This window comes from Paroedura picta, chromosome 5, assembly GCF_049243985.1.
Source record: "Paroedura picta isolate Pp20150507F chromosome 5, Ppicta_v3.0, whole genome shotgun sequence".
Taxonomy (NCBI): domain Eukaryota; kingdom Metazoa; phylum Chordata; class Lepidosauria; order Squamata; family Gekkonidae; genus Paroedura; species Paroedura picta.
The window spans coordinates 97,241,296-97,264,936 of NC_135373.1; the positions used below are offsets into that span (position 1 = coordinate 97,241,296).

Genomic DNA, 23,641 nt, shown 5'->3' on the forward strand with positions numbered 1-23,641 from the left:
TAATACTGCCACAGAGGGAACAGCAATTGTTTACAAATTGATTTGACAGTGATGTGGGGGGAACAATATTGTAGGTTGTTTCCATATTTCCTTACATATTTTAAAACTCTGCACCAGATTTTCCACTCTATTGAAACAGTTCAGTGGGGAGTGCTCAGTCTTTGAAGCATGAAAAAATATATAAACATTTTAAAAAATTCATAATATTATTGGGAGAGAGAAGTGCGTTGTTCATCACTAGTGATATCACAAATACTGGTAGTGAATGTTACTCATGAAGTGAAACATAATATAGTGAATACATGAAGTAATTTTGACATGCATTAACTGGAGAAAGAATAATATTTTTCCAGCAATGTTTGAGTAATAAAAACTGATTTATGTACAATGCAAATATTAACTAGAACAAAACTTTAATTCCCTTGCAACAAATTATGATTCTTCAGTCTTTGAGCTATACAACAGTAGTATGGATACAGACTTTCTCAGTTCACAAGAGACAGGATAATGTAGCTATTGAAGTATCAGACCAAGTCTGAGGCAACCCAGGCTGAAATCCTCATTCTGCCACAAGGATCACAGGGTGACCTTGAGCTAGTCACGCTCTCTCAGCCTACCTTCCTTACTGAGTTATTTTGAGTTTGAAATGGAGGAGGGGAGAACAATGTATGCAGCCCAGATGTCCTTGGAGAAAGAGCAAGGTTGAAATATGACAGGTTGCTTCCAAATGGGGATTCCTCACCCAGGACAACAGGAAGCCTCCACAGTAAAAGATGTTGTCCAGAGGCTGTTGTGCCCAGTCAAGGCATGAGTTGCCTCACTCCCATTTCAATATGGAGAAAATACTCAAATTTATCCAAATTAGAGGGGGAACTGTGGGGTGGAGTGTCCAAATGGATGTTCCACCTGTAGCTGCAATGGAGAAGGGATGGAGCCAAGCTCCACTTTCAAAATGACTGCCATATGCTGCCCCCCCCCACACACACACACACCATTTCAAAGTATTTTTAAACCTTTGCCTTTTGTGCTGCACTGTTATGCTACAGCACAGCTTTACAGGGATAGAGAAAATGAGGAGTGAGCAAGGGTTTCTGTGCTATAAGGAGGACTGCAAACTCACCACTGGACCTGCACTTTTGGATGGGTGCAGTAGGAAAAGCTGGAAGAATGGGGAAGAGTAGGGAATAGGGTAGAGACAGTGATGAGCAGCTCATGAATGGGGGCATATGAATACCTATTCCTCCTAACTTGCTGCTGCTGTTCATTTTATGCCTCGGTCATGAGAGACAGAAAGCCAGACAACAGGTCTTCGGCTGAAAAGGGGATAATTATAGGTAATATAAGGAATGCTTGGTTCCTTTATGAGATCTCCAACTGCACATTTACTTTAGGGTAGATCCCACTGCAGTCAGTGGAACCTACTTTTGCATAAGCAAGCAAAGAATTAGTTTGCATTAGAAGTCTTGTTCATTCTAAGGGCTTGCATGTAAATGAATTCTATTTTGCTGCCTAATGAAGAGATCGATTTTAATTTTAAAAAGAAGAGATCTGGCACTGAACATAACTGGATAATTTTGTCATAAAATCTGGATTACTTTATATTTGTATTAATTGTTTGGACATGCTTTTCTTACACTGTGCTGTGTGAAAGGAACTGTATTAATTTGTTATTTAAAATAATGTTTTAAAGTTATAACTATTGCCTTTTATAGGTGGAGTACTACTTATATCTGTCAAACAGATTAATGCATTAGGCTTTTAAAGAAAGATATAAACAATTTATTTTTGGAAAAGTGGCACCAGATAATATTTGCGAAATTAGATTTTTAAAAATTATTTCAGTTTTCTGACACAGCAAACAGTGCCTCAGAGAAATTGTTAACCATGAAATAAAAATTGTCTTTGATATTGCAGACAAAAGGCATTTGTTCCTAATGGGGTCAGACTAACAGCCTAACTGGATGTTACAAACTGCATGGGATACAGTAGCTGCTAGTTCCTGGGGGAAAGTCATAAATAAACCCACAGCAGGGCCCAGTTCAGACTGGGATTCCTGCATGGGTCAAGGAGGAAAAGAATGCTCTCCCATGATCCCTGGGCTGTTACAGGTGCAAAAAAAAAACCAGCACAGGGGAGAAGATATGCCTGTGCAATCTCAGTTCAAATTAATTACTCACAAGTTGCAAAGTAGCAACCACAGTACAACAACAAGTACCTGTATTCATACTACATTGTTATCTATCAGAAATAAATATTTAATTTATTTGAAGCATTCATGCCCTAACTTTCCTCTGATACTGGCACCCAAAGAGACTTACAACACTGTATAAACAGTTTAAAACAAAAGAATTATCTTGTTATGAATATGGAATATAACTACGCTAATAGTGTAATCCATTTTTATGTGCAAATAATAATTATATAATCTAAAGGTAAAGGGCCAGGATTTAATATTTTCACAGTAAATATATAACTTTTCCTTTTTTTAAATGTTCATTTTTTTAAAGCCACAACAAAACTCTTGTTGAACTAAGGAGTTACATAGTTAGACAGAAGCTATACATATGTAAAGACGTGTTTCAGTGCATCTTTGAATTCTTCTGTATACTCTTGGCTGGAAAAGGATTCACAGAAGTACATGAGTTTTATATGGATCAAGTAGTAATGCTGCTAGCTGTTCAAAAAGGACAGGACAGTGATGGATTAACCTTCTGGTCCTCCTTCCCCATACAGCTAGCCTGTGGAATTCCAACTTTCTGAAAATGTGCTGCACATGAACAACCACTGCAGCTCCAAGCTCCTGTTTAAGAATATTTAGCACCCATGTTACAACATTTTAACATGTAATAAATTGTACTCTGGATTGTGACTGTGTGAAGGTTGCTAATACAAACAGAAAGCAGAAGACTCATTTAAAAACCGAATAATTATATTTATTTATTTTCTTTTTATATATGGCCCTACCCTGAGGCTCAGGGCAGTTTTCATAAAACGGGGGGGGGGGGGGACAATACAGATACCATGGTAGATTGAACAGTAACAATACAATCATATCAACAGAGCAACATAATGGAACAGAAGAACATGGTGAGAACCATGATATACTGATGACCCCATGGGTTGGACGTGTTGGCGGTGGTTTTCGTGGGAGGGAGGCTCAGGGGCCAATGGAAGGTGAATGGATTCAGGTCGACCTCAACCAAATGTCTGGCAGAGGAGCTTCCTTTTGCAGGCCCTGTGGAACGGTACAAGCTCACTTAAGGTAACAGTTCCATTTCATTTACAGGTACAAGAAGTTTTTAAAAAGTCATGTTAACTGTGAAATGCCTTTAATTTAATTACACTCTAGTTTTAAAAAGATTGGTGGACAAGAAAACACATTTATTTATTTGTTTTCATACCTTGCCCTGCAGCAATAGATAAAAGGAAAGGAGGTTGTACTAAAAACAAATGAGATGGATTGTTAACTTCAAAATTCTTGTATAGTCAAAAGCTTATAAAAGAAATGCACCTGGCTCAAACTCCAGCCTTCAATCACCTGAGCCCCCAGGGAGGGCGGTATATAAAAAAATTAATTAATTAATTAATAAACAAACAAACAAACAAATAAATAAATCCCTAGTGCATTTCAATTATTTTCCTGAGGGGAATTTTTGAAATCAAATATCAAATATGACTATTATAATACAGAAAAGTGATATTTCTTGCATAATTTTTAAAAATTAAATTTTAAGGAACTATATTCAGAAGACATTCAATTTGCCAATACTGAACTGTATCAAGTTACATTTTCCAATATTAGAAAAAATGTATACTGGAATTATGCTTGCCAGATCTCCCACTCTAGCAGGCAGCATCCTACTGGCAAGTTCCATTGCCTGCTGCTCTGAGCAGTGGCAGATTTGTTAAAAACAAAACAGCTGTGTTGCTTCCAAGAACTGACAAAGAGTAGCTATAGGATTCACTGAAAATGCTATGGTTTTAACATTGCAATCTCAACAATGTCATGGCCACCCTCCATATCCATGTACCCAGCTCTCCAGCTGGTTGCCAGTTTAGGCCTGGAATCATACCCGGAGTGGACTGGGCAGCAGAATTAGGTGGGAATTACTGAGTATACTCCCAAAGCTGGAAAATGGATTGTACTATTTAGCATAAGAACATAAGGATGCATCCTGCATAAGGATGCATCCTGCATCACCAATGTCCCATCTAATCCAGTGTCCTGTTTCACACAATAGTGTAGTGGTCCCCAACCTTTCTGAGGCTGGGGACCGGCAGGACGGGCCGCGCCCGCGCATCTCGCATGCGTGAATGCGTCATGCACGGCCAAAATCGCGCATGCGCGGCACTTTCACGCATTCGCGCTTGCGCGAAAGTGCTGCGCATGTACGATTTTGGCCGCGCATTGCGCATTTGTGCATGTGCGATGCACGGGCGTGGCCCGCGCATGTGCGCGGCACGGTGCAGCGCAGCCCTGATTTTCTCTCCCCGCCCTCCCGCAGTAAGAAGCTTCCCGGGCCGCAAGCTTGAGGCCTGGGAAGTTTTTTACTGCGGGGGGGCGGGGAGAGGGAGCCGTGGCCCGGCGCCATGGCCTTCATGGCCCGGCACCGGGCCGCGGCCCGCAGGTTGGGGACCACTGCAATAGTGAACAAGCTGTGTTGAAGGCCCTACAGATAAGCCATAGCAGGGCTGGGAGAGGGACATTGGATGGGGAGCGATCCTGACATCCTGATCCTGATAAAACTAGAAATTACATAGGGTAGCTCTAAGAATCAGGAGAAACGATAGTTTTAGAGTTGTTTGTTTATGCATTTGATTTGTTGCCCACCACTCACAGCAAGCTATCTCATAGCATGATAAAAACCCCACATAAAGCAATAAAAACCCTATTAAACCCCCCATTAAAATTAACAGACAAGCATGGTGATAAATAATCAACCCTCCCCCCATATAGTATGGCTGCCAGAAGGAGTGACATAGGGACTATAACAGCCAGCCACCACCAATGATATTCCAGCTGGAGGCAGTGTATCTTCCTGAGGGAAATAATTTCTGGTAATTCCTACAGCTATCAGATTTCACAGCCAGGTTTCACCTGGAAGTGATGTAGGGATGCAGAAGTTTTTTACCCCTCCCCCCAATCCCAAGCAGGCAATGGTGGGAGGCCTGGTAAGCCTAACATAGAAGCCAAGAGATTCCTCTGCCTTCTAGCACACTTATTCAGAAGTTTATTGCCACGGGATGTGCAATTTCCTTCAGTCATCATGGCTAGCAGCCACGGATGGACCTGTTCTCCATGAATCTGTATAATTCCTTTTAAAGCTATCTAGGCTAGTGACCAACAGGCATGGAAAAGGAGGCCCATAGCTTTAAAGCTATAAACCATTCTAGCAGATTGCAAACAAAGTGCAACAAAGACCAGAGCAGCCTTTTTTTGCACTGCAGAGCTCAATGCTGCAGTCTCTGTTCCAGTTAAAATTCTTATTGAACAACAACTTCCCTAACCTCTAACCTAAAAGATACTCTATAACCATTTCCACACTGGGAACTTCGGTGCCCCAACTTCCATGCAAAAGCACAAATCCGGGGAGGACAAGGTGCAATGGGCCAAATGCTCATGTGTGGAGGAGCAGGAAGAGGTGGGGCAACCTGACCTGGCTCAAACTCCAGCCTGCAGCCCAGGGCAAAGCCTCCAGTGTGGAAATGGTCTGAGAGTAGTTATTTATTTAAAAGTTAATCTATATAGGGACAAGTTGAGTATATCTATACTGTACAGCAGTGGTCCCCAACTCCGGTCCAGAGACCGGTCCCGGTCCATGGATCAGTCGGTACCAGGCCACGGCTCCTCTTCATCCTCCTCCCCGGCTGCTGCCTGAGGGGCTGCCCTGCCATTCTGCTGCCAGCTCTCCTTTGGTGCTCTCCAGCGGCCACCATGGCATGGGCTCCCCCTCGGCGTGGCACTGCACAGCTGCTGCTAGCAGTGCCCCCCAGCGGGCGGTGGGAAGTCAGGGGCGCTGGCGGGGAAGCAAGTAGAGTAGGGGTTCAGGCGGCGGCAGCAACGTCTCTCGGCAAAAGACTACCCCCTCCCCAGGCCTCAGTAAAAGTGTCAAGCATTGACTGGTCCCGGGTGATAAAAAGGTTGGGGACCACTGCTGTACAGGACTGTAGGGTAGCAGGAAGAATAAAGTGCAGCTGTTTTCTAAGAACTGGGGTAAATAGCACCTAAAGAATGGAGATGGGAAATCTAGCAGCATGGGAGGTAATGTGTCTAAGGGCCAAACTAGATGCCGCCATCATTTTAAAGTAATTTTAAAATGCTGAGAGGATGTGGTACTTTCAAGTGTTAAAGTAGCCACAGGGTAAGGGGTGCAGCCTTTTGGGCCCTTGTTAAAGGTGACAAGAGCACTGGAGCCTGCACTGCTGGCAGCTGAGTTGGTACGTCACAGCATTTTAAAATGACTTTTAAATTCTCCTAGGTGTCCTCCTGTGGCCATGATGACACCATATTTGCACCTAATTTAACAAGAGGATTGATTTCTAACTTAAATTTATTGTGTTTTGGCTGCAGTTGGAAGGAAACAGATTTAGTCCCTGGATTGGCAACCACCTATTCGTATAACAGACTCTTTTAAAACAGGACACGTTAAGTGATTTGCGTTTTAAATATTAATTGGCACATCCTTGATTGCATTGGTTCCTTCTAGAAAAAAAAGCAGAAGGTAACAGTCAACCAACATAAAATGGATGACACTTACCCAAAATGGCTGCCTACATATCGAACAGAAAGTATATAAACTCAGTTTAACCCACATTTTCTTCCAGCTAAATTATGACTTCTAATGTGCAAAAGCTTGGTCTGGCTGCAGAATTTATAGTGAGGTTATAGATCTTTCCAGTTGTTCTGGGGAGCAAGGGGGAGGAAGCTGCTGCTTCCATTGTGACTGCTAGCAGGCTTGCAGAGTGAATCATTTGTGCCTCCTGCTGCAGCACTCTGCTTGACTGGCAACAAGGGGATAGGGGGAAGGGAAGAGGTCTTGCTGCAAAAGGAAATGCCGGGAGGAGGAGGAGGAGGAGGAGGAGGAGGAGGCATGTTATGTTCTCTCCCTCACTGTTTGTTTGGTGATATCCGGTGCTAAAATGGTTGAAACATCTGCACTTGATTCAAAGATCTTGCTTGGCATTTTGATTTGCGTTTTGCCTTTCTTACTCTACTCTAGTTATCATTCCCATTATTATTTCCGAAATCATATAGACTTTATGCAATATTTTTTAAAAAAAACTAATATTTGAGGTAGTCCCCATTTATTACCAAGATATAACCTGTATGTAAATACACATGTTGAATACAGAAAAAAACTATTTTTTATATGTGATTAAATTGCTCTATGTTTTTGGTACATGATAGGTTCTTCTTCTGTAACATATATTTTCAGATGAAAAAACTATAATGTATCTGACTTCACGAAGTCTAATAAGGTGTTCACACCTTTACGAGTAAATTGGGACCTCAGAGGAAACTACAAAATAGACGAGGGACCAAATGGAATTCAGAGACAAAAGCATATTTAATTAAGGGAGAGAGGTACACATTTACATTTAATTTAAAAAATAGTATTTTGTTTTCTGAAATTAGATATTTTCCTGTTTAATAACAATAATAGTGCTCAAATAGTGCGCTGTTCAAGCATGCGAAAACCTTTCACATGCACAATTACAGCACTGCCTCTCCATCCCCTCCCCCTACAGTGCATATTTAAATGTTGAGTCATTCACTGCCTTTATCTAATCCACCATGCACAATTATCTGCAGGGAAAGCTCAAAAGGGAGCGGCTGTCTTTACAGCAGCTTCAAACTGAGACATGTGCTATTCTCATGAAAAAACAAGCTTTATAAAACAGAATGTTCAACACACTCACAGTCCCATATTTTACAAGTACTGTTAAAGGAACCTACTTTGAGAAATATGCACTTTAGTGTTCTCTTTAGAGTCCTGTTGCTACGCTGCTTCAGCAAGAGAGAGATTATATAAATAGGTCAGGGAGCACTCGATCCACTGTATTTTTCCACCACGTGACCTAGCTTCTGAAACAAAGGTTGCTTGTTTTTCTCAACTACAGTACTGCTGTGAGGTGATCAAGCTAGATTTTGACCAATCAAAAGAGGACATGTGCTCCTACCCTTACCACCAATTTCTTACAGTGATTCATATATTTTAGGTATAGTGCACTAGGAACCTCTGGACAAAATCACATTAGAGTATATGAGATTTGCACATTCACATTATGCTCTTGTACCATTTGCCTTAATTGTGTGGGTTGTGAAAGATTAATTCTCAGTGCATTTTGCTCTTGGCAAAAATGATTGTTTCAACTATTTTATGTTTAATTTTTTTTATTAAAATGACAATCTGATTATGAAACAGATAAATGGTCTTTTAAATATGAGATACATCATATGAGATACATAATATATTTAATTTTGATTGGGCCACTGAGTGTGGATTAATATATCAGCAAAATGGAAATATGAACAGATTTCTATAAAGATCTCTAGGAAGTCTTAGATTTGTGGAGGAAAATCTGTATTGTTGTTGTTGTTGTTGTTGTTATGACTAAAATTCCCCAAAATAATAGAAACAATGCCTGAAGCTTTAAGAAAATAATTCCTACTGAGCTGTTGGCCACAAGGCAACTAGGCCTGACTTGGCACCACCAGCAGCCATCATACAAGTGGGCTTAGTCTGTGCCAGTAGGGTTGCCAACCTCCAAGTAGAGTAGGAGATCCCCTGGAATTAAAATTGATCCCAAGACTATGTAAATTATTTCCTTACTTTCTTATTTAAAACATTCCACTTCTCCTGGAGAAAATGGCTGCTTTGGAAGGTGAACTGCATCACATTACCAAGGTCACTACTGTCCAAGTATTGGCAGCCACCAGGCAACTGGAACCAGGTCTGGGGGTGGCCATTGTAGAACTGGGCCAGGTTCTACCCAGCAGCAGGGCACCCACTGCACAAGAGAGCAAGTAAGGTTGCCAGCCTCCTACAGATCTCCAGGAATTGCAACTGATCCCCAGCAATACATAAATTATATATTAACGAGAGGTAAATCCCATTTATAAAAATGGGCAGGGCATGGCTGGGCTCTTTGGAGGCGTCACAGCGTGCAGGGCTGTACTCACAGTTTGCAGGGTGTCTGGGGGTGGGTGGCATGGGCAGCGTTTTTGCGTTCAGGCAGGGGGGGCGACGGTGGGCAGAAGCATGCCGGGGCAAACCGCAGAAGCGTTGGTAGCAGCCATGGTCTTGTGCATGGCGGGTGGGGGGCCATTTCGGCGGCCAGAGGCATTGCGAGGCGGTGTGGCCGGTGCAGGCGGGGGTGCAACGGCAGAGGCAAGGATGCAGGTGCAAAAGGGCGCGCATGCATGCTTGGGCCTCCAGTCCCGGCAGCCACTGCATGGCCCTGTAGGTGTGGCCGCAGCGCGATCGGCGCTGTGGCTCAGGTGGTTCGGTGGTGCCGTCGAGCGGGTAGCGGAGCGTGTCCTGGCCTTGGGGGCCGCGCGTCCGGAGGTGCAACGGCGGCCGCAACCACACAGGCGCGAAAGTGGGCGCATGCGTGGATGCGGTTGGCGTCGAACCAGCAGCAGCGAGGGCGGCAACGCAGCCGAAGGGAGAAAGGGCAAGTAGGGGCGGGGAGAAGGGTTGGTGGGGCAGCCAGGGACGTGCGGGGTGAGGGTCGGGGTGGAAAGCGGTCGGACAGTGGCGGTGGGCAAGTCGTCTGGCCAGGCGTGGGCGGGGTAGCAGGCAGGTCCGTGTGGCAGCAAGGGCTGTTGGTGCTCATAGGGAAAGCTGGTTTCCCTGGCTGTCGCTTTGCGCGCCTCCCAATTAGCCAATTGTCCCTGGAGTGCCACTCGGAGTTTTTATCCCGGACAGCGCCCGCCCACTCTCTTCCTACTTAGCCCTTAGCCTTTTATTTAATACTGCTCCACTGGAGCGGTTTACAGATTTGTATTCAAATAATTTATACCACTTCTGGAAATAATGGCTGTTTTAGAAGGCGAGATGTATGGTGTTAAAACCTACTAAGGTTTCCTGCCCACTGTAAGCCTAGCCTGGAGAAGCTACCATACAATTGGACCAGGTGCAGTGGGTCACTGTGAATCAGACCTAACACCACCAGCCACTGTACACCTTGCCCAGTTCAGTGGGGGAAGGCTGTTAAAGTGGAGGAGATGAGGGAAATCTGAAGACAAGAGCAAATAAAATTAGACTGGAAGAAGAGACAAAAGCTATGAAAAGGCGATGGGGGTTTCCAAGGAAAGAGAAAGTAGTGTGTTTGTGTATGTGTGAGGGGACGTTGTTATAGTTGTAGAAATGAAATGCCCTCTGTAATTCCTTGAGAGTCCCCCACTTGTGATGTAATGTTGCAAATGCAAACATTTTTTTAAAAAAATTAACAGTTGTTTCCCTTTGATCTACTCCTTATCTGTATATTATGGCTTGGATCCACCAGAGTGTTTCCATAGATGTAACCAGTCTCACCTGGGAAGCATTACTTTCTTGCCTCCCCTCCCCCTCTGCAGACCCAAATACCCTGCAGATACAGATCATGCAGGGCCAACTGCATAACTTTGCAGTGAATTAAGTTAGCAGTGGTTAGAAAGCATAAAGCATTAGGTTCCTCATTATGACCTGACTACCCATTTCTGTTTTGCAAATATGGAAAAAGTTACTCCTGTTCATAGTATAGTGGGAGCTATTATTTATGCTGATTAGTTACAATAATGCTCACATTTTGTTCCTGCTACCAATAAAATATCTGACATGATGGCATTAATAAGCCTATACCCATTAATAAGCCTATACCCAGCTTACCTATTTGATGGGCTGATCCTGCGTTGAGCGGGGGGTTGGACTAGATGGCCTGTATGGCCCCTTCCAACTCTATGATTCTATGGGGAAACAATTATGCAGCTGGGTCTTTAAGTGAGCACTATCTAAACATAATATGATGGAACAAATTCCATCCCTACAGCCTTCCCCATAGCGCATGTGCAGGAAATTAGTTCCCATAATAAATAAGGTGACCAGATTTTAACATTGGTAAAGCGGGACACCATTGACCAGGGGGGTTCTTGATTAAAAATTTGGAGCCACAAAATCTGGTCACCTTAAAATAATGGCACAATTGATTCTGGGAAAGTGCATCCGCTTATGGTATTCCTGTGCTTATGTACAGGCATCAGTGTCTGAACAGCCCTCATTCTGCTCTTGGAATGGTGGCTGGGGTGAATGGGGGATGCAGTAAGTACAGAATTCCAACTGGATATCCCTGAATAGACATGCTAAAAAGCATTTTCTAAATCAACTTGCATATCACGCAATTGCATCATTTTCATTATTTGGGAAATGTACAAAAATAAAATGAAAATCTTATTCTGGAAAATCAGCAGCTGACCTATAGTCAGCTGCCTTTCTGCTCTTTCCCTACTGTCTTTCTGCTCTTCCTCTACTGCAACAAAAATCAGTTGAATCCCACCCCCTGTTAAAACACCTAAAATAACTTCTAACCACTCCTCTCTGGAATTGCTGTCCTACCAGACAAAACTATACATTTAAATACGAAACCCCATCTCCACTCCCAGTAACCTAAGTAAACTGCCTTCAAAGGTTTCACAGCAACAGACATTAGGATCCTTCCCCCCTTTTCTTTTTCTCACTCAACAGAACTGCTAGAGCTGTGTGCAAAACTAGGCTTTAGAGCTGAGTGCAAAAGTGCTTGCTGCAGCTGCATGCACAATGTATCTTCTCCCTGTTGAATTATTCCCTCATTTATGCTCTTGTGGGCAACCTGAAACCTCACTGAAAGGACCAGGGAACAGCACAACACCACAGAAATCACTTGATTTTCTTTGTCTGTTCTGCTTACTCTGCTAAATCAAATCTCCTTTTCAGAGATCAGGCATGGAATTGATGAAACAGTATACACATTGACTGTGACAAAGTGTTTAATTTTTAGAAAGAAAAGTTCAGGGACTCATCTGAAACACATACTGCCTTACCTGGGCAGAGTCTGCACTTACTTTATTTATTATTTAAGCATGTAAAAGGTGGGCGCAGCATGTGAAGGGTGGGCGCAACTCAAACAAGAGCTATTGCATGCTCAATCAATGACTGTCCCAGAAAGACGAAAACACTGCAGGAGCTCTAAGAAGCCTATTTGGATGAACAGAGAACAAGAGGAACTAAGAAAGAAAAGGGAAATGTTCAGGAAATGGAGGGAAGGACAGAGCTCTAAAGAAGAGTACCTACAGGTTACTAGGCACTGTAGATTAGTGATCCCCAACCTGTGGGTTGCGGACCACATGTGATCCTTGGAGTGGGCCCCGAAGGACACCTTCTCCACCCACCCCCCCGGCCCTTTACTTCATCCCCCCCCCCGGCCCTTTACAACACACTTCGGGTGTCATTGTCTCCCATCACTCCCAGATGGGACTATCTCGTTGCAGAGAAACAAGCTCAGGGTTCCCATTGATTTGTCATTGTCATGAGTTAAAATTTCCATGAAAATAAAATGTTCCTTATGTTCATTGTTGTGCCGTGTCTGTATCTTATTTTGAAGGGATGTTTAAACCTTACCATAGCGATCAGAGAGCGTTAGGGCGGTGGTTGAGAGTAGAGGAGTAAACTACCCCCCCCACCGGGCCTCAGTAAAATTGTCAAGTGTTGAGTGGTCCCCGGTGATAAAAAGGTTGGAGACCACTGGGTTAGAGAACTGCACTCAAAGAGTTGTTGTCAGTGGTGTTTCATCAGACTGGAGAGAGGTAAGTAGCGGGGTACCTCAGGGCTCAGGGCTCGGCCCGGTACATTTTAACATATTTATTAATGATCTAGATGACGGGGTGGAGGGATTACTCATCAAGTTTGCAGATGACACCAAATTGGGAGGACTGGCAAATACTCCGGAAGATAGAGGCAGAGTTCAACGAGATCTGAACACAATGGAAAAATGGGCAAATGAGAACAAGATGCAATTTAATAAAGATAAGTGTAAAGTTCTGCATCTGGGTCAGAAAAATGAAAAGCATGCCTACTGGATGGGGGATACGCTTCTAGGTAACACTGTGTGTGAACGAGACCTTGGGGTACTTGTGGATTGTAAGCTAAACATGAGCAGGCAGTGTGATGCAGCGGTAAAAAAGGCAAATGCCATTTTGGGCTGTATCAACAGGGGCATCACATCAAAATCACAAGATGTCATAGTCCCATTGTATACGACACTGGTCAGACCACACCCGGAGTACTGTGTGCAGTTCTGGAGGCCTCATTTCAAGAAGGACGTGGATAAAATTGAAAGGGTACAGAGGAGAGCGACGAGGATGATCTGGGGCCAAGGGACCAAGCCCTACGAAGATAGGCTGAGGGACTTGGGAATGTTTAGCCTGGAGAAAAGGAGGTTGAGAGGGGACATGATAGCCCTCTTTAAGTATTTGAAAGGTTGTCATTTGGAGGAGGGCAGGATGCTGTTCCCGTTGGCTGCAGAGGAAATGACACGCAGTAATGGGTTTAAACTACAAGTACAATGATATAGGCTAGATATCAGGAAAAAAAACTTTCACAGTCAGAGTAGTTCAGCAGTGGAATAGGCTGCCTAAGGAGGTGGTGAGCTCCCCCTCACTGGCAGTCTTCAAGCAAAGGTTGGATACAAACTTTTCTTGGATGCTTTAGGTTGCTTAGGGCTGATCCTGCGTTGAGCAGGGGGTTGGACTAGATGGCCTGTATGGCCCCTTCCAACTCTATGATTCTATGATTCCATTGTCAATCCTGTTGAATTCAGATCGCTTTGAACTCGAGTCTTCCCCCCCCCCCACTGAAACAGGAAAGTGTTCTGCACATGGATAGGAAGGCTCAGAAGAGGGGGGGGAATGGAGACTCTTTCTTTGTTTTCTTGAAGGGGGTGAGAGGATCCAAGAAGTCAGAGGAGGGAGGAAAAAAATCCTTTCTTTTCTTACGGGGGGGGGGGTGGAGAGGATCGAAGAAGGCAGAAAAAAATTCCAAGACGGACAGAAGTTGAGATAAATTAGGGGCTTCTCCCTAAAGGCACGTTTGTCACATGACCACCTGTGGCCAATCACGGGTTCTCTACCACAGAGGAGAGCCCAGATTCAAAACAATGTGATTTTAAAATATATTGAGCATTAAAAGGACTCCAAGATATCGCACAATAAAGGTAGGGTCACTCCGGATCAATCCTTCTTGCTGCAGAAGGAAAATTTAAATCGCCCCAAATAAAAACGGAAATCGCATTCTGTGTAGAGGGCAGGGACTGAATCGACCTGGGGTTGGAATAAAAGCTCCGTGCAGTTTACACCATGGAAACCCTCATCCTCCCCCTAATTCTTCAACATTGTGGGGCTTCTTATACTTTGGTGAGAGAAATATTCCCTGTGCATATTTATCATTACTCCACAGATCAGAACACATTAAATTTCCTTATACTGGAGTCTGACTGTAGGACCATCCAGGTATTGTCTATTCTGACTATCAGATAGGGTTGCTGAATTCCTGTTGGCATTCTAGCGGCTGGCAGGAGAATTAAAAACAAAACAGCAGCGACAGCATGATGTCACTTCTGAAGGGAAAACTTGGAAGTAACAACATGCCTCTCTAGGAATTGCTGAAAATTATTAATTTTCTTGCAGTTTCTACAGAATCATGACATCACCTATAGGTTTTTCTTATACATGACATCATGCAATGACAGACATCCCCTCAGCTTCTCTTGGCCTCCTGCTGGTTGCCAAGTCAAATCTGGCAACCTCATGTGGAACAACAGGTCTTCAGTGTCTCAGATTGAGGTCTTTTACTTCATCTTCTCCTTATTCTTTTAATTAGTGATTGAACATAAAGCCTTCCGCAAGCAAAGCAAAATCACTGAGGCATGGCCCCACCCCCAAACAGGGCCTCTTGCAAACACCTGCATATTGTCCTCATGAAGATGGATTGCCAGTCTCTTTATATTTTAATACAGGTACCCCTGAAGCAAGCATTATCATAACCTAAAATTAAGAATAGTTAAGACTACTATGAAACAAAACAAATGTTGGTTACAACGTCAGGAACACTTCGTATGCTCTCATGTCCGTTCTTCTGTTTGTGATGCAAAGTTTTCACTCCCTCTGATGCCTTTTCAGAATTAACAATAGTGTAAAGCTTATATCTGACCCTTGGCACTGGCCTGGCGAGACCTGCCCCCCCCCACTACTGCCATTACACAGCTGCCTGCCAACACACCAGGTAGGCGGCCAGCCGGAGCAGCCTGCCGCGCGGCAGGCAGGAGGGGCTTCAGGGCGGGCACAGGGACAGGCCTACCACGTCACAGACAGCCCTACCGCGTGCCCGAAAGCCCCGGAGTCGGGCAGGAGGCAGGTGGGGGGGAGGCTTTGGGGCACCCAAAGGGACAGCCCTGCCGCCCCTGCTAGCGCACACTGTATTTGGCGTACAGCAAGCTTGATTTCTAGTTACATAATATTGCAGTTAAAGTTAGGCAGTTTTTGCATTGGTGATTTTCTTTGCGGTCTCAAACATTTTTCCTGAGCTTTCTAAGTAGTTTTGCTCCTCGGTTGCATTATCTATGTCATAAAAGATTAGAGCTCATTTTGCAGTAAGTCCACTTTTTCAGACCATATTTAAGAGTGGTTATGGAATGTTATTTTCACACACATCCTCTTAGCAGTAGCAGAATGGAAAACAAAACCTTTTATTCACTGTACTTTTCCCCATGCCCTGTTTTGCCCATCAAAGGACTCATCCCTTCCATCGCACTTATTGGTTGCTTGGTAAGTGTAAGGCTGGGCAAGTTTTTTTTTAATTGTGCAGAGATTCTTTAAGTTGCTTTTAGTTTCAGGTTAGTAGTACAAGCCCATGGGGAGACACAAAGTGCCAAGTTGCCAAGTATCCCCGTCTCACCAGAGCACCATATGCCTCTCTTGTGACTGTCCTCTATCCTCTGCCAGCCTGGGTGTACTTCTCCAACAGCTAGAGAAGGAAAAAGGCAAGGAAGGTAGGCAGGAGGCTCGCTGCTGTGGAGAGGAGAAAGGTTTAGGGGGCATTTTTCTTTCCTGTTAATGTCCCCCCAAACCAGCAGTTCTCTGACATTTCAAGCAGCACAGCCTGGTATGTGTGGGTGGGTGTGAGGAGCTTGGCTCACCCTGGAGAGGGCAGACCCAGATTAAATAGGAGTCCTTATTTATATGGCAAAAGCTTTTGGCTTTTTCTGCCATTTGAAAGAACCCCTTGTGCTGATTTATGGGATTTACTAGAAACAAAGCCCATTTATAAAAATGGGCATGCTTGGGAGGGGGGTTAGAAGGCTGCGGGGTGGGTGCGGCATTAGCGGCGTAGTGCCAGAGCAGGGGCATGGCCAGGCTCCTCTTCAGATGAGTGGCGGGCCATGGGCTGTGGCAGGCTGGGGAGAAGGGTGGGCGGGTGGCCGAAGCAACGGGGGGAGGTGCGGCACAAACAGCTGTGCTGGCAGCAGGCACAGAGGCGCCCGCGGCCTAGTGGAGCGAGGCAGCCGCATTAGCGGCTGCTAAAGAGGAGGCTCACCGCGTGGATGCGGTGGGCATGCTGGATTGGGGGCAGCGGCTCCCCTGGGAAGTCACATAGCAGGGCGTAGGGAAAGAAGCAGGCCATGTGGTGCCACTCCCCTCCCTGGGCAGCCCCCCCCCCCCCACTCCCCGAGCAAGGTCCCTAGGTGGCCGGCAGGAAAGGAACAGGCCATTGCGTCTTCGATGCGGCGGCCCTGCTCCTTTCCCAGTGGCCAGGACTTACCTTGCTGGGAACGCAGAGGCGAGGCCGTCCGTCTCTGGAGATGGCTGACTCACCAGAGCGCTCATCCAAAGACGTGCCAAGTGACCACTTGGCCCTTGAGTGCCACTCAGAGGAGTGAATCAGGAGCCGCGAAGCCGCAGCTCCTGATTTGCTCCTCCAAGTTTTTATCATAGACACGGGCCGCCCATTCTCCTCCCCTTTACTCCTTAGCATTTTATTTTTACCGTTCCGCAGGAGTGGTTTAAAGATATTGACTACATTTACTCTTGTGTCAATTTCAAATTAGACTCTGAAGCAGGAAAGATAATTTATTTGCATTTAAAACTGAAAACAATAGAACATAACAAATAGAAGAGTATAAAGCAATAGGAGGGCTGGATCCCAGCTTCATCTGACTCTGTGCTTTTGTTTACAGATTACTCCTTCCCCCAAGATAACTCTCCCCTTGTGAGGGGGGGGTAGTTTTGAAAACAGCCACCCTTAGTGATTCCCAACCCAGGAGTGGATTCTAACATGGTGCCGCCCATGTGTATTCACCATGTCAGGGGCCTTACTCCACCAGACCCAAGTGGGCCTGGCTGCCCTATGGAGTACCCTAGGCTTACCCTACTACCTGGGTCATCCCTTTGACCCAAAAATAATCACAATGGTGGACCTCCACATTGCTGCACACATTGCTGCTGATAGTAGGACGAGTGCAGCAAGGAAAGGGTGGAGATACTGGCAGTCTGACAGGGAGTAGTATTCTGTAAAAATGGCTACCAGAAAGTAAATAAAAGAGCTTAAGGGAGATGCTGCCTTCATGAGACATGTCATTCATTAATTGTTCCAATCAGGACCTTTATGCAAAATAACATTTCCATCCCTCTGCACCAAACGACCCACCACAATCTTTGCATGTTATGAGTCGTTGCAGAAAATTATACTGATAACCATGGATGACACTGTGCAAAAAGACAGCTTGTTGAAGAACTGAGAGACGTAAAATGCTGCAAGTAGATGTGTCTAAATGAAGAGAAACTGAATTAATCTTTAAAAGCAGAAAAGGCCTTAGACAGAAAAGAGAGGGAGAAGTTTCAAAGGACAGAATTAAGAATTAGAATGCATTAGCCTGCAGAGGAGCATACTCCTTCTATCATTATCTGTCTCAGAGCTGAAGATATCAGATTTGAAACATGTAGTGGGTAATGGTAGTAATAGAAGCACCCTTCCTAAGATAAATTAGCCATCACCATTCATAGTCACAAATTAGCAAAATGTCTTCCAAGTAGTTATTTATTATTATTATTATTATTATTATTATTATTATTATTATTATTATTATTATTATTATTATTATTATTATTATTATTATTATTATTATTATTATTATTATTATTATAATATTTGGATTTATTTCTCACCTCTTCCCAGAGGCTCGAGGCAAGTCACAACACATAAAACCCCAATAAAAATCCATACAATAAAACCCATACATACAATTAATTAGACAATAAAGCAAGATGAGGCAATCCTTATCTATATCATCCCTCGATAACCGGTCCTGGGGGGAGAGATAGAGGGTGCAAGTTTGTCTGCGCTACAGCTGCTGTAAGGGGGGGGCAGATCGTCCTTGCGGCCCAGCCTCACCCAATGACCTGTCGGAAGAGCTCTGTTTTGCAGGCCCTGCAGAATGCTGAAAGATCTCTCAGGGACCACAGTTCCTCCGGGAGTTCATTCCACCAGGTCGGGGCCAGGACTGAAAAGGCCCTAGCCAAGGCCAAGCATACTTCTCTGGGGCCGGGAACAACCAATAAATTCATACCCGAAGAGCATAACGCCCTGCGAAGGGCATAGAGCAACAGGCGATCCCTCGGGTATCATAACAGATATTGTATAGAGCTTAACAATGCGACTGGTCATGCCTTTACCAGTCAATGTAGCTTGATTCAGGATTATATAGTTAATTTAAGATCAAATTGTAGCAAATACAAACAATCCAAGTAATGCTTACTGAGGATTATGCTGTACTCTACAAAATTGCCGATGTATTTTGCTCATTGTTAAGATTTAATACTCTCTTCCTGTTAAAATCGTAAATTGTGCATCAATGTTTCTGCAGTTTTATTTTGAGCATTTATTTAAGTTCTGTTTATCTGAATGGATTTGATTTTTTATGCCATTTATCTGCATATGTATCTGTGCAGATATTAACAATACAACTGCATTCATTTTATAAATGTTGTTAAGCAATTTTAACTTATCCACTTTTATCACACATGTTCCAAATCCACTTTTTCCATGTTTTTTTTTCTTTTGGATCTGAACTCATAAGTTTCCAGTGCAGAATTTCTGATTTCAAATTTTGTTTCCTGCTGCACTTTTGTGTCATCAACATCACGTGTTCACCCCTTCTGCCCTGCTCCCTCAGATTGTCTCATGAGCAATCAGCAATTTTTTAAAAGTGTTGTGTTGATTGTGTTATGATGTTATCCCCCCTCCCATTATAATATAGTAATATTATCACATTGGGACAAAATGGGCAGTGAGATTTCATGTAGCCTTCTTCATGGAATTACCATTCTATGAAGTTACTTTCTTTTGGGATGGGGGTGTAGGATTTGATGCCATATGTTTGTGTTGACTCTTCATTCTCTCCTCCACCCCTTCCCCTATAGCTACTAGTGTGCAGGGTTTTTTTTTAATGTTATGATGATATAAAATTACTGCATATGCAAAAAAAGTTTATGTTGCTGACAAAATACATGAGGACACATTTAGTATGCTTCATAATTATTGAATAACACTGTTATGAATTAGTGCATCCAGTTCAATGATCATCAGCCATTTTCTTCGTTGGTGATTAAGGAGAAACAGGTACCTTTGAAATGGTGGCAGTCATGCTGTTCTCCAAGATACATCCAACCTTTTAAATAAAGTTAAGAGGTTGTGACATTACTGCAGATACTGAAAAAGAAAAAAATAAGGAAGGTATCAGTACTGATGAAGAACATGATAACATCACCCTACAATTCCTTTTCAAAGGACATGAGGAACACATGGGGAGAGTTAGATCTGATTTCAGGGAAAAAATAATTGCCCAAAATAAAATCTCTTTTGTGGAAGGGGTGCAACATAGTCAGGGCATCAACTGTAGATTCAAGTCACTGGGAAATAGCAGCAATACTTAGGTGTGGAAGAAGAGTTGTTTTTTATACTCTGCATTTCTCTACCAGAAGGGGTCTCAGAGCAGCTTGCAATCACCTTCCCTTCCTCTCCCCACAACAGGCACCCTTGTGAGGTAGGTGGGGCTGAGAGAGTCCTGATATTACTGCACTGTGAGAACATCACTATGGCCTATTATGCACGGCCGCTGAAACGGTGGCATGGAGAACGAGGAGGAGGAAGAAGCGAAGCAAACAAATTATGCACGGGACGGAACACAATGGCGGCAAAACCCAGAGTATCCGATTATGCACGCAGATACTCCAGAGTTGCTTCTGGTTTCGCCCTGGTCCCAGGAAGCTCAACTTTCTTCCGCATCTCGCTAATGTGATTTTTCGGTGGCATACGTTGACTCTGCACCCAGTTGCCGCCTGCAGCATGCATAATTGGTGATTTTAGCCGCTGCCATTCCACCCTGAATGCAGACTTTCCACTCCGTGCATAATGGGCCTATCAGGGCTGTGACGAGTTCAAGGTCACCCAGCTGGCTGCATGTGGGGGGGGCAGAGAATCAAACCCGGCTCACCAGATTAGAATCCGCCACTCTTAACCACTACACCAAGCTGGCTCGCCTAGCTGGAAAAGGTCATACGGATGCTTTATTTTTGCATTTCTGTAGAGCAGTCTGATTTGCCTGTAATTGTTCACCACCCAAATGGCTGCGTTCACATGGAACCAAAGTACTAGTCAGATTGCCCAGGACATAGTCAGCATACTAGCTGGCACCAATATTTTTTTCGTGATCTTATCTATGGAATCACTGATACAATTAAAGATTGACAGTGTAAATCATTAATATGACAGCAAAGGATGGAAATTATGCAAATGAGTGTTCTGTAATGCAAATGAGCATTTTGCAAATTCAGATTTTACATTTACATTGCAAAATGAATGAAGTACGTGCTGCTTAAAATGTCTGAAAATACCTTCAAATAGGTCCTTCCAAAGGGATAGTGACGTTCATCTTTTAAAGCCAGATTTTATAGAATGTTAAAACACAAAATTTTATTTAGGCTTTCATGGGCCACAGAAAACTTCTTCACATACAATTAATGGATTTTAACTATATAGTTATTTATGTCATTTTAGGCTGTATCACTGGCAGTCTTTAAGCAGCAGCTGGGCAGATATTTATCTTGGATGCACTGAGCAGGGGTTGGACTAGATCAGGGGTAGTCAAACTGCGGCCCTCCAGATGTCCGTGGACTACAATTCCCATGAGCCCCTGCCAGCACATATAACCCTTAGGCTACACAAAAGTCTAAGAGACAATGTCCAGAAACCATTCGCTGGCAGGGGCTCATGGGAATTGTAGTCCACGGACATCTGGAGGGTCGCAGTTTGCCTATCCCTGGACTAGATGGCCTGCATGACCCCTTCCAACTCTATGATTCTATAACAAGCAGCAGAGCAAAAAGTAAAGGATAAAATATCATTATGCTAAATTCAAACTGAATCAAGAAAGATATGCCAGCATTCTGCAAAATTTCAAAACAGACATTTTTAAGGGGACATAATTGCAATGGAATTATAGTTGTAGTAGACAGAACTCTCCAGAAGAATGCCTTCCTATGGGAGCAAGGCAGTGATAACTCCTTTCCGCCATATGTTTTTAATCCCACATTCTGCATTGCCCCACAGTAGGCTTTTTGATGTTCACATTGTCATTCAATTTTTGCATTCGTAGTCCTGTGGTATTTGATTTGTTAAACTGTGCAGTTACATTGCTGATCGCACCGTCATTCAGTTTTGTCCAACTGCGTTGTTCATTTGATGCCTTATACTGTACAATTACTTTGGGCTTTTCTGCACGTTAAAAAAATAGCATTACTCCAGCGCAATTGAGTAATGCTAGAAAAAATCATGCCTCCGGCAATTCCTCACCTGATGGCTCCTCTGCTGCCCTCTCGCGTGTCTTGCCCAGGGGTAGTCAAACTGCGGCCCTCCAGATGTCCATGGACTACAACTCCCATGAATGTTGGCAGGGGCTCATGGGAATTGTTGTCCATGGACATCTGGAGGGCCGTAGTTTGACTACCCCTAATCTTCCCTCCACACACCTGCTTGAAATGGTGGAAGAGGGGAACACACTAGACACGCTCCTCTCTTCTGCCTATCAATCAAGACAGGCGGCCAATCACATTTTCCCCTCTTTTAAAGGAACCACGATGCAAGCTAATAAAAAAAGAAAAGAATTAAAGCTCTCCATTTAAACGCCTATGCATCTAGATGCATGGGGATTTTTTCCCCTGCCACCCCTTTTGGAATCCTGAGCCTTGAAGCTTTCTCAATTTTTTTTGGGGGGGGGGGAGGAAAGAGGCATACTTTGTGTATAAACTGGAGAGGAAAAGTTTTTTTGTCTGCATGGACAATTTGCATCTATTTATTGCTTCAGGAAGTTTGTATCAAGAAGAAGAAGAAGAAGAAGAAGAAGAAGAAGAAGAAGAAGAAGAAGAAGAAGAAGAAGAAGAAGAAGAAGAAGAAGAAGAAGAAGAAGCAGCAGCAGCAGCAGCAGCAGCAGCAGAAGCAGCAGCAGCAGAAGCAGCAGCAGCAGCAGCAGCAGCAGCCCCATTCCTGGGAGAAGGGAGAGGGAGGGAGGTGTGAGGGCAGGCTCTGGAGCCGGAAATAGCACTACTTCAGCTACGCACATTCTCTTGCCGTGTGGCTTGCTGGTAGCTCTCCTCCCGCACTAAATAGTTGGGGGAATCCAGTTTAAAACACTAGTTTAAAGCACTAGTGCTTTAAAATGTTGGATGTAGCTGCTAGTTTGCTTCTGGGTTGCCGGATGCTGACAACGTTGTGCAAAGTGCCAAAAATATGGCATTTGCAAAAAGTAAGTATTTCACTATTTTTCCTGGGTACAGAAATGCCCTTTGTTTTGTTTTCTTAGACCAGGGTTTTTTTCTTCTCCCCCTAACCTGTAGCAGTGGCACCTGTTCTGGAACTTAGCACATATGCAAATACCTTGGAGATTCCCAGGGGCTATATGGTCCTGCAGATAATGGAAGCACATCTTCAGTTGACTGAATATCAGATCGAATACCATGGGGTCGAACAGTGGACTGTTTGTAATTAATATGGTCCGCTGGCTCTTCCCCAACATACCCAGTGAGCAGATATGAGACCAGGAAATAGCCTCAGTCACCTGTGATGGAAAAAAGGACAGTCAATAGACCGGTCCTGGGGCTGAGAAAGGGCCCCTCCTCAACACTGACCTAGAAATCAGCCTCTGCCCTCCAGTCAGGCTGCTAGCAGGCAGTTAGGTGAGACGCAGCCAAGATCTCTTCAGTGTCTGTTCTGCTTGGGAGCTTAGCACAAGGTCCACGACAAATGCCTTTGTGTTCAGGTTGTAGAAATTATTTGGTTGCAGTACTATTGTTAATTATCCTGGTGGGCTATGAATGCTATTTGGGGGGAGTACACAGCATTCACAGTGTTCAGGGAACCCATAAATGCAAAAACATGGCACAGTTAGGGGCCAGTTCCAGCTCCTCTGTGAGGAAGTGCATATGTTCCTGCAGGCACAGCAGAATGGTATCCAGGAAGCTGTGGTTGCAGTGGCTTGTGACACTTCTAGCACTTTGGCCACAACTACCTGGAATGAA

General features: G+C 44.0%; 2 long non-coding RNA genes across 2 annotated transcripts in view; both read right to left on the minus strand.

Moving 5' to 3' along the window:
* The window catches only part of LOC143838244 (uncharacterized), a 78,525-nt gene that overhangs the window by 29,512 nt on the left and 25,372 nt on the right, over positions 1 to 23,641 (minus strand). Inside the window, exon 2 of the long non-coding RNA XR_013231310.1 lies at positions 19,693 to 19,778. This is a non-coding gene — a long non-coding RNA (uncharacterized LOC143838244). The remainder of the gene's footprint in view (positions 1 to 19,692; positions 19,779 to 23,641) is intronic.
* Positions 2,909 to 8,214, minus strand: LOC143838243 (uncharacterized). The gene is made up of 2 exons (XR_013231309.1): positions 7,958 to 8,214; positions 2,909 to 3,235 (listed from the first exon to the last, which is right to left on the minus strand). It is a non-coding gene; the product is annotated as an uncharacterized LOC143838243 (long non-coding RNA).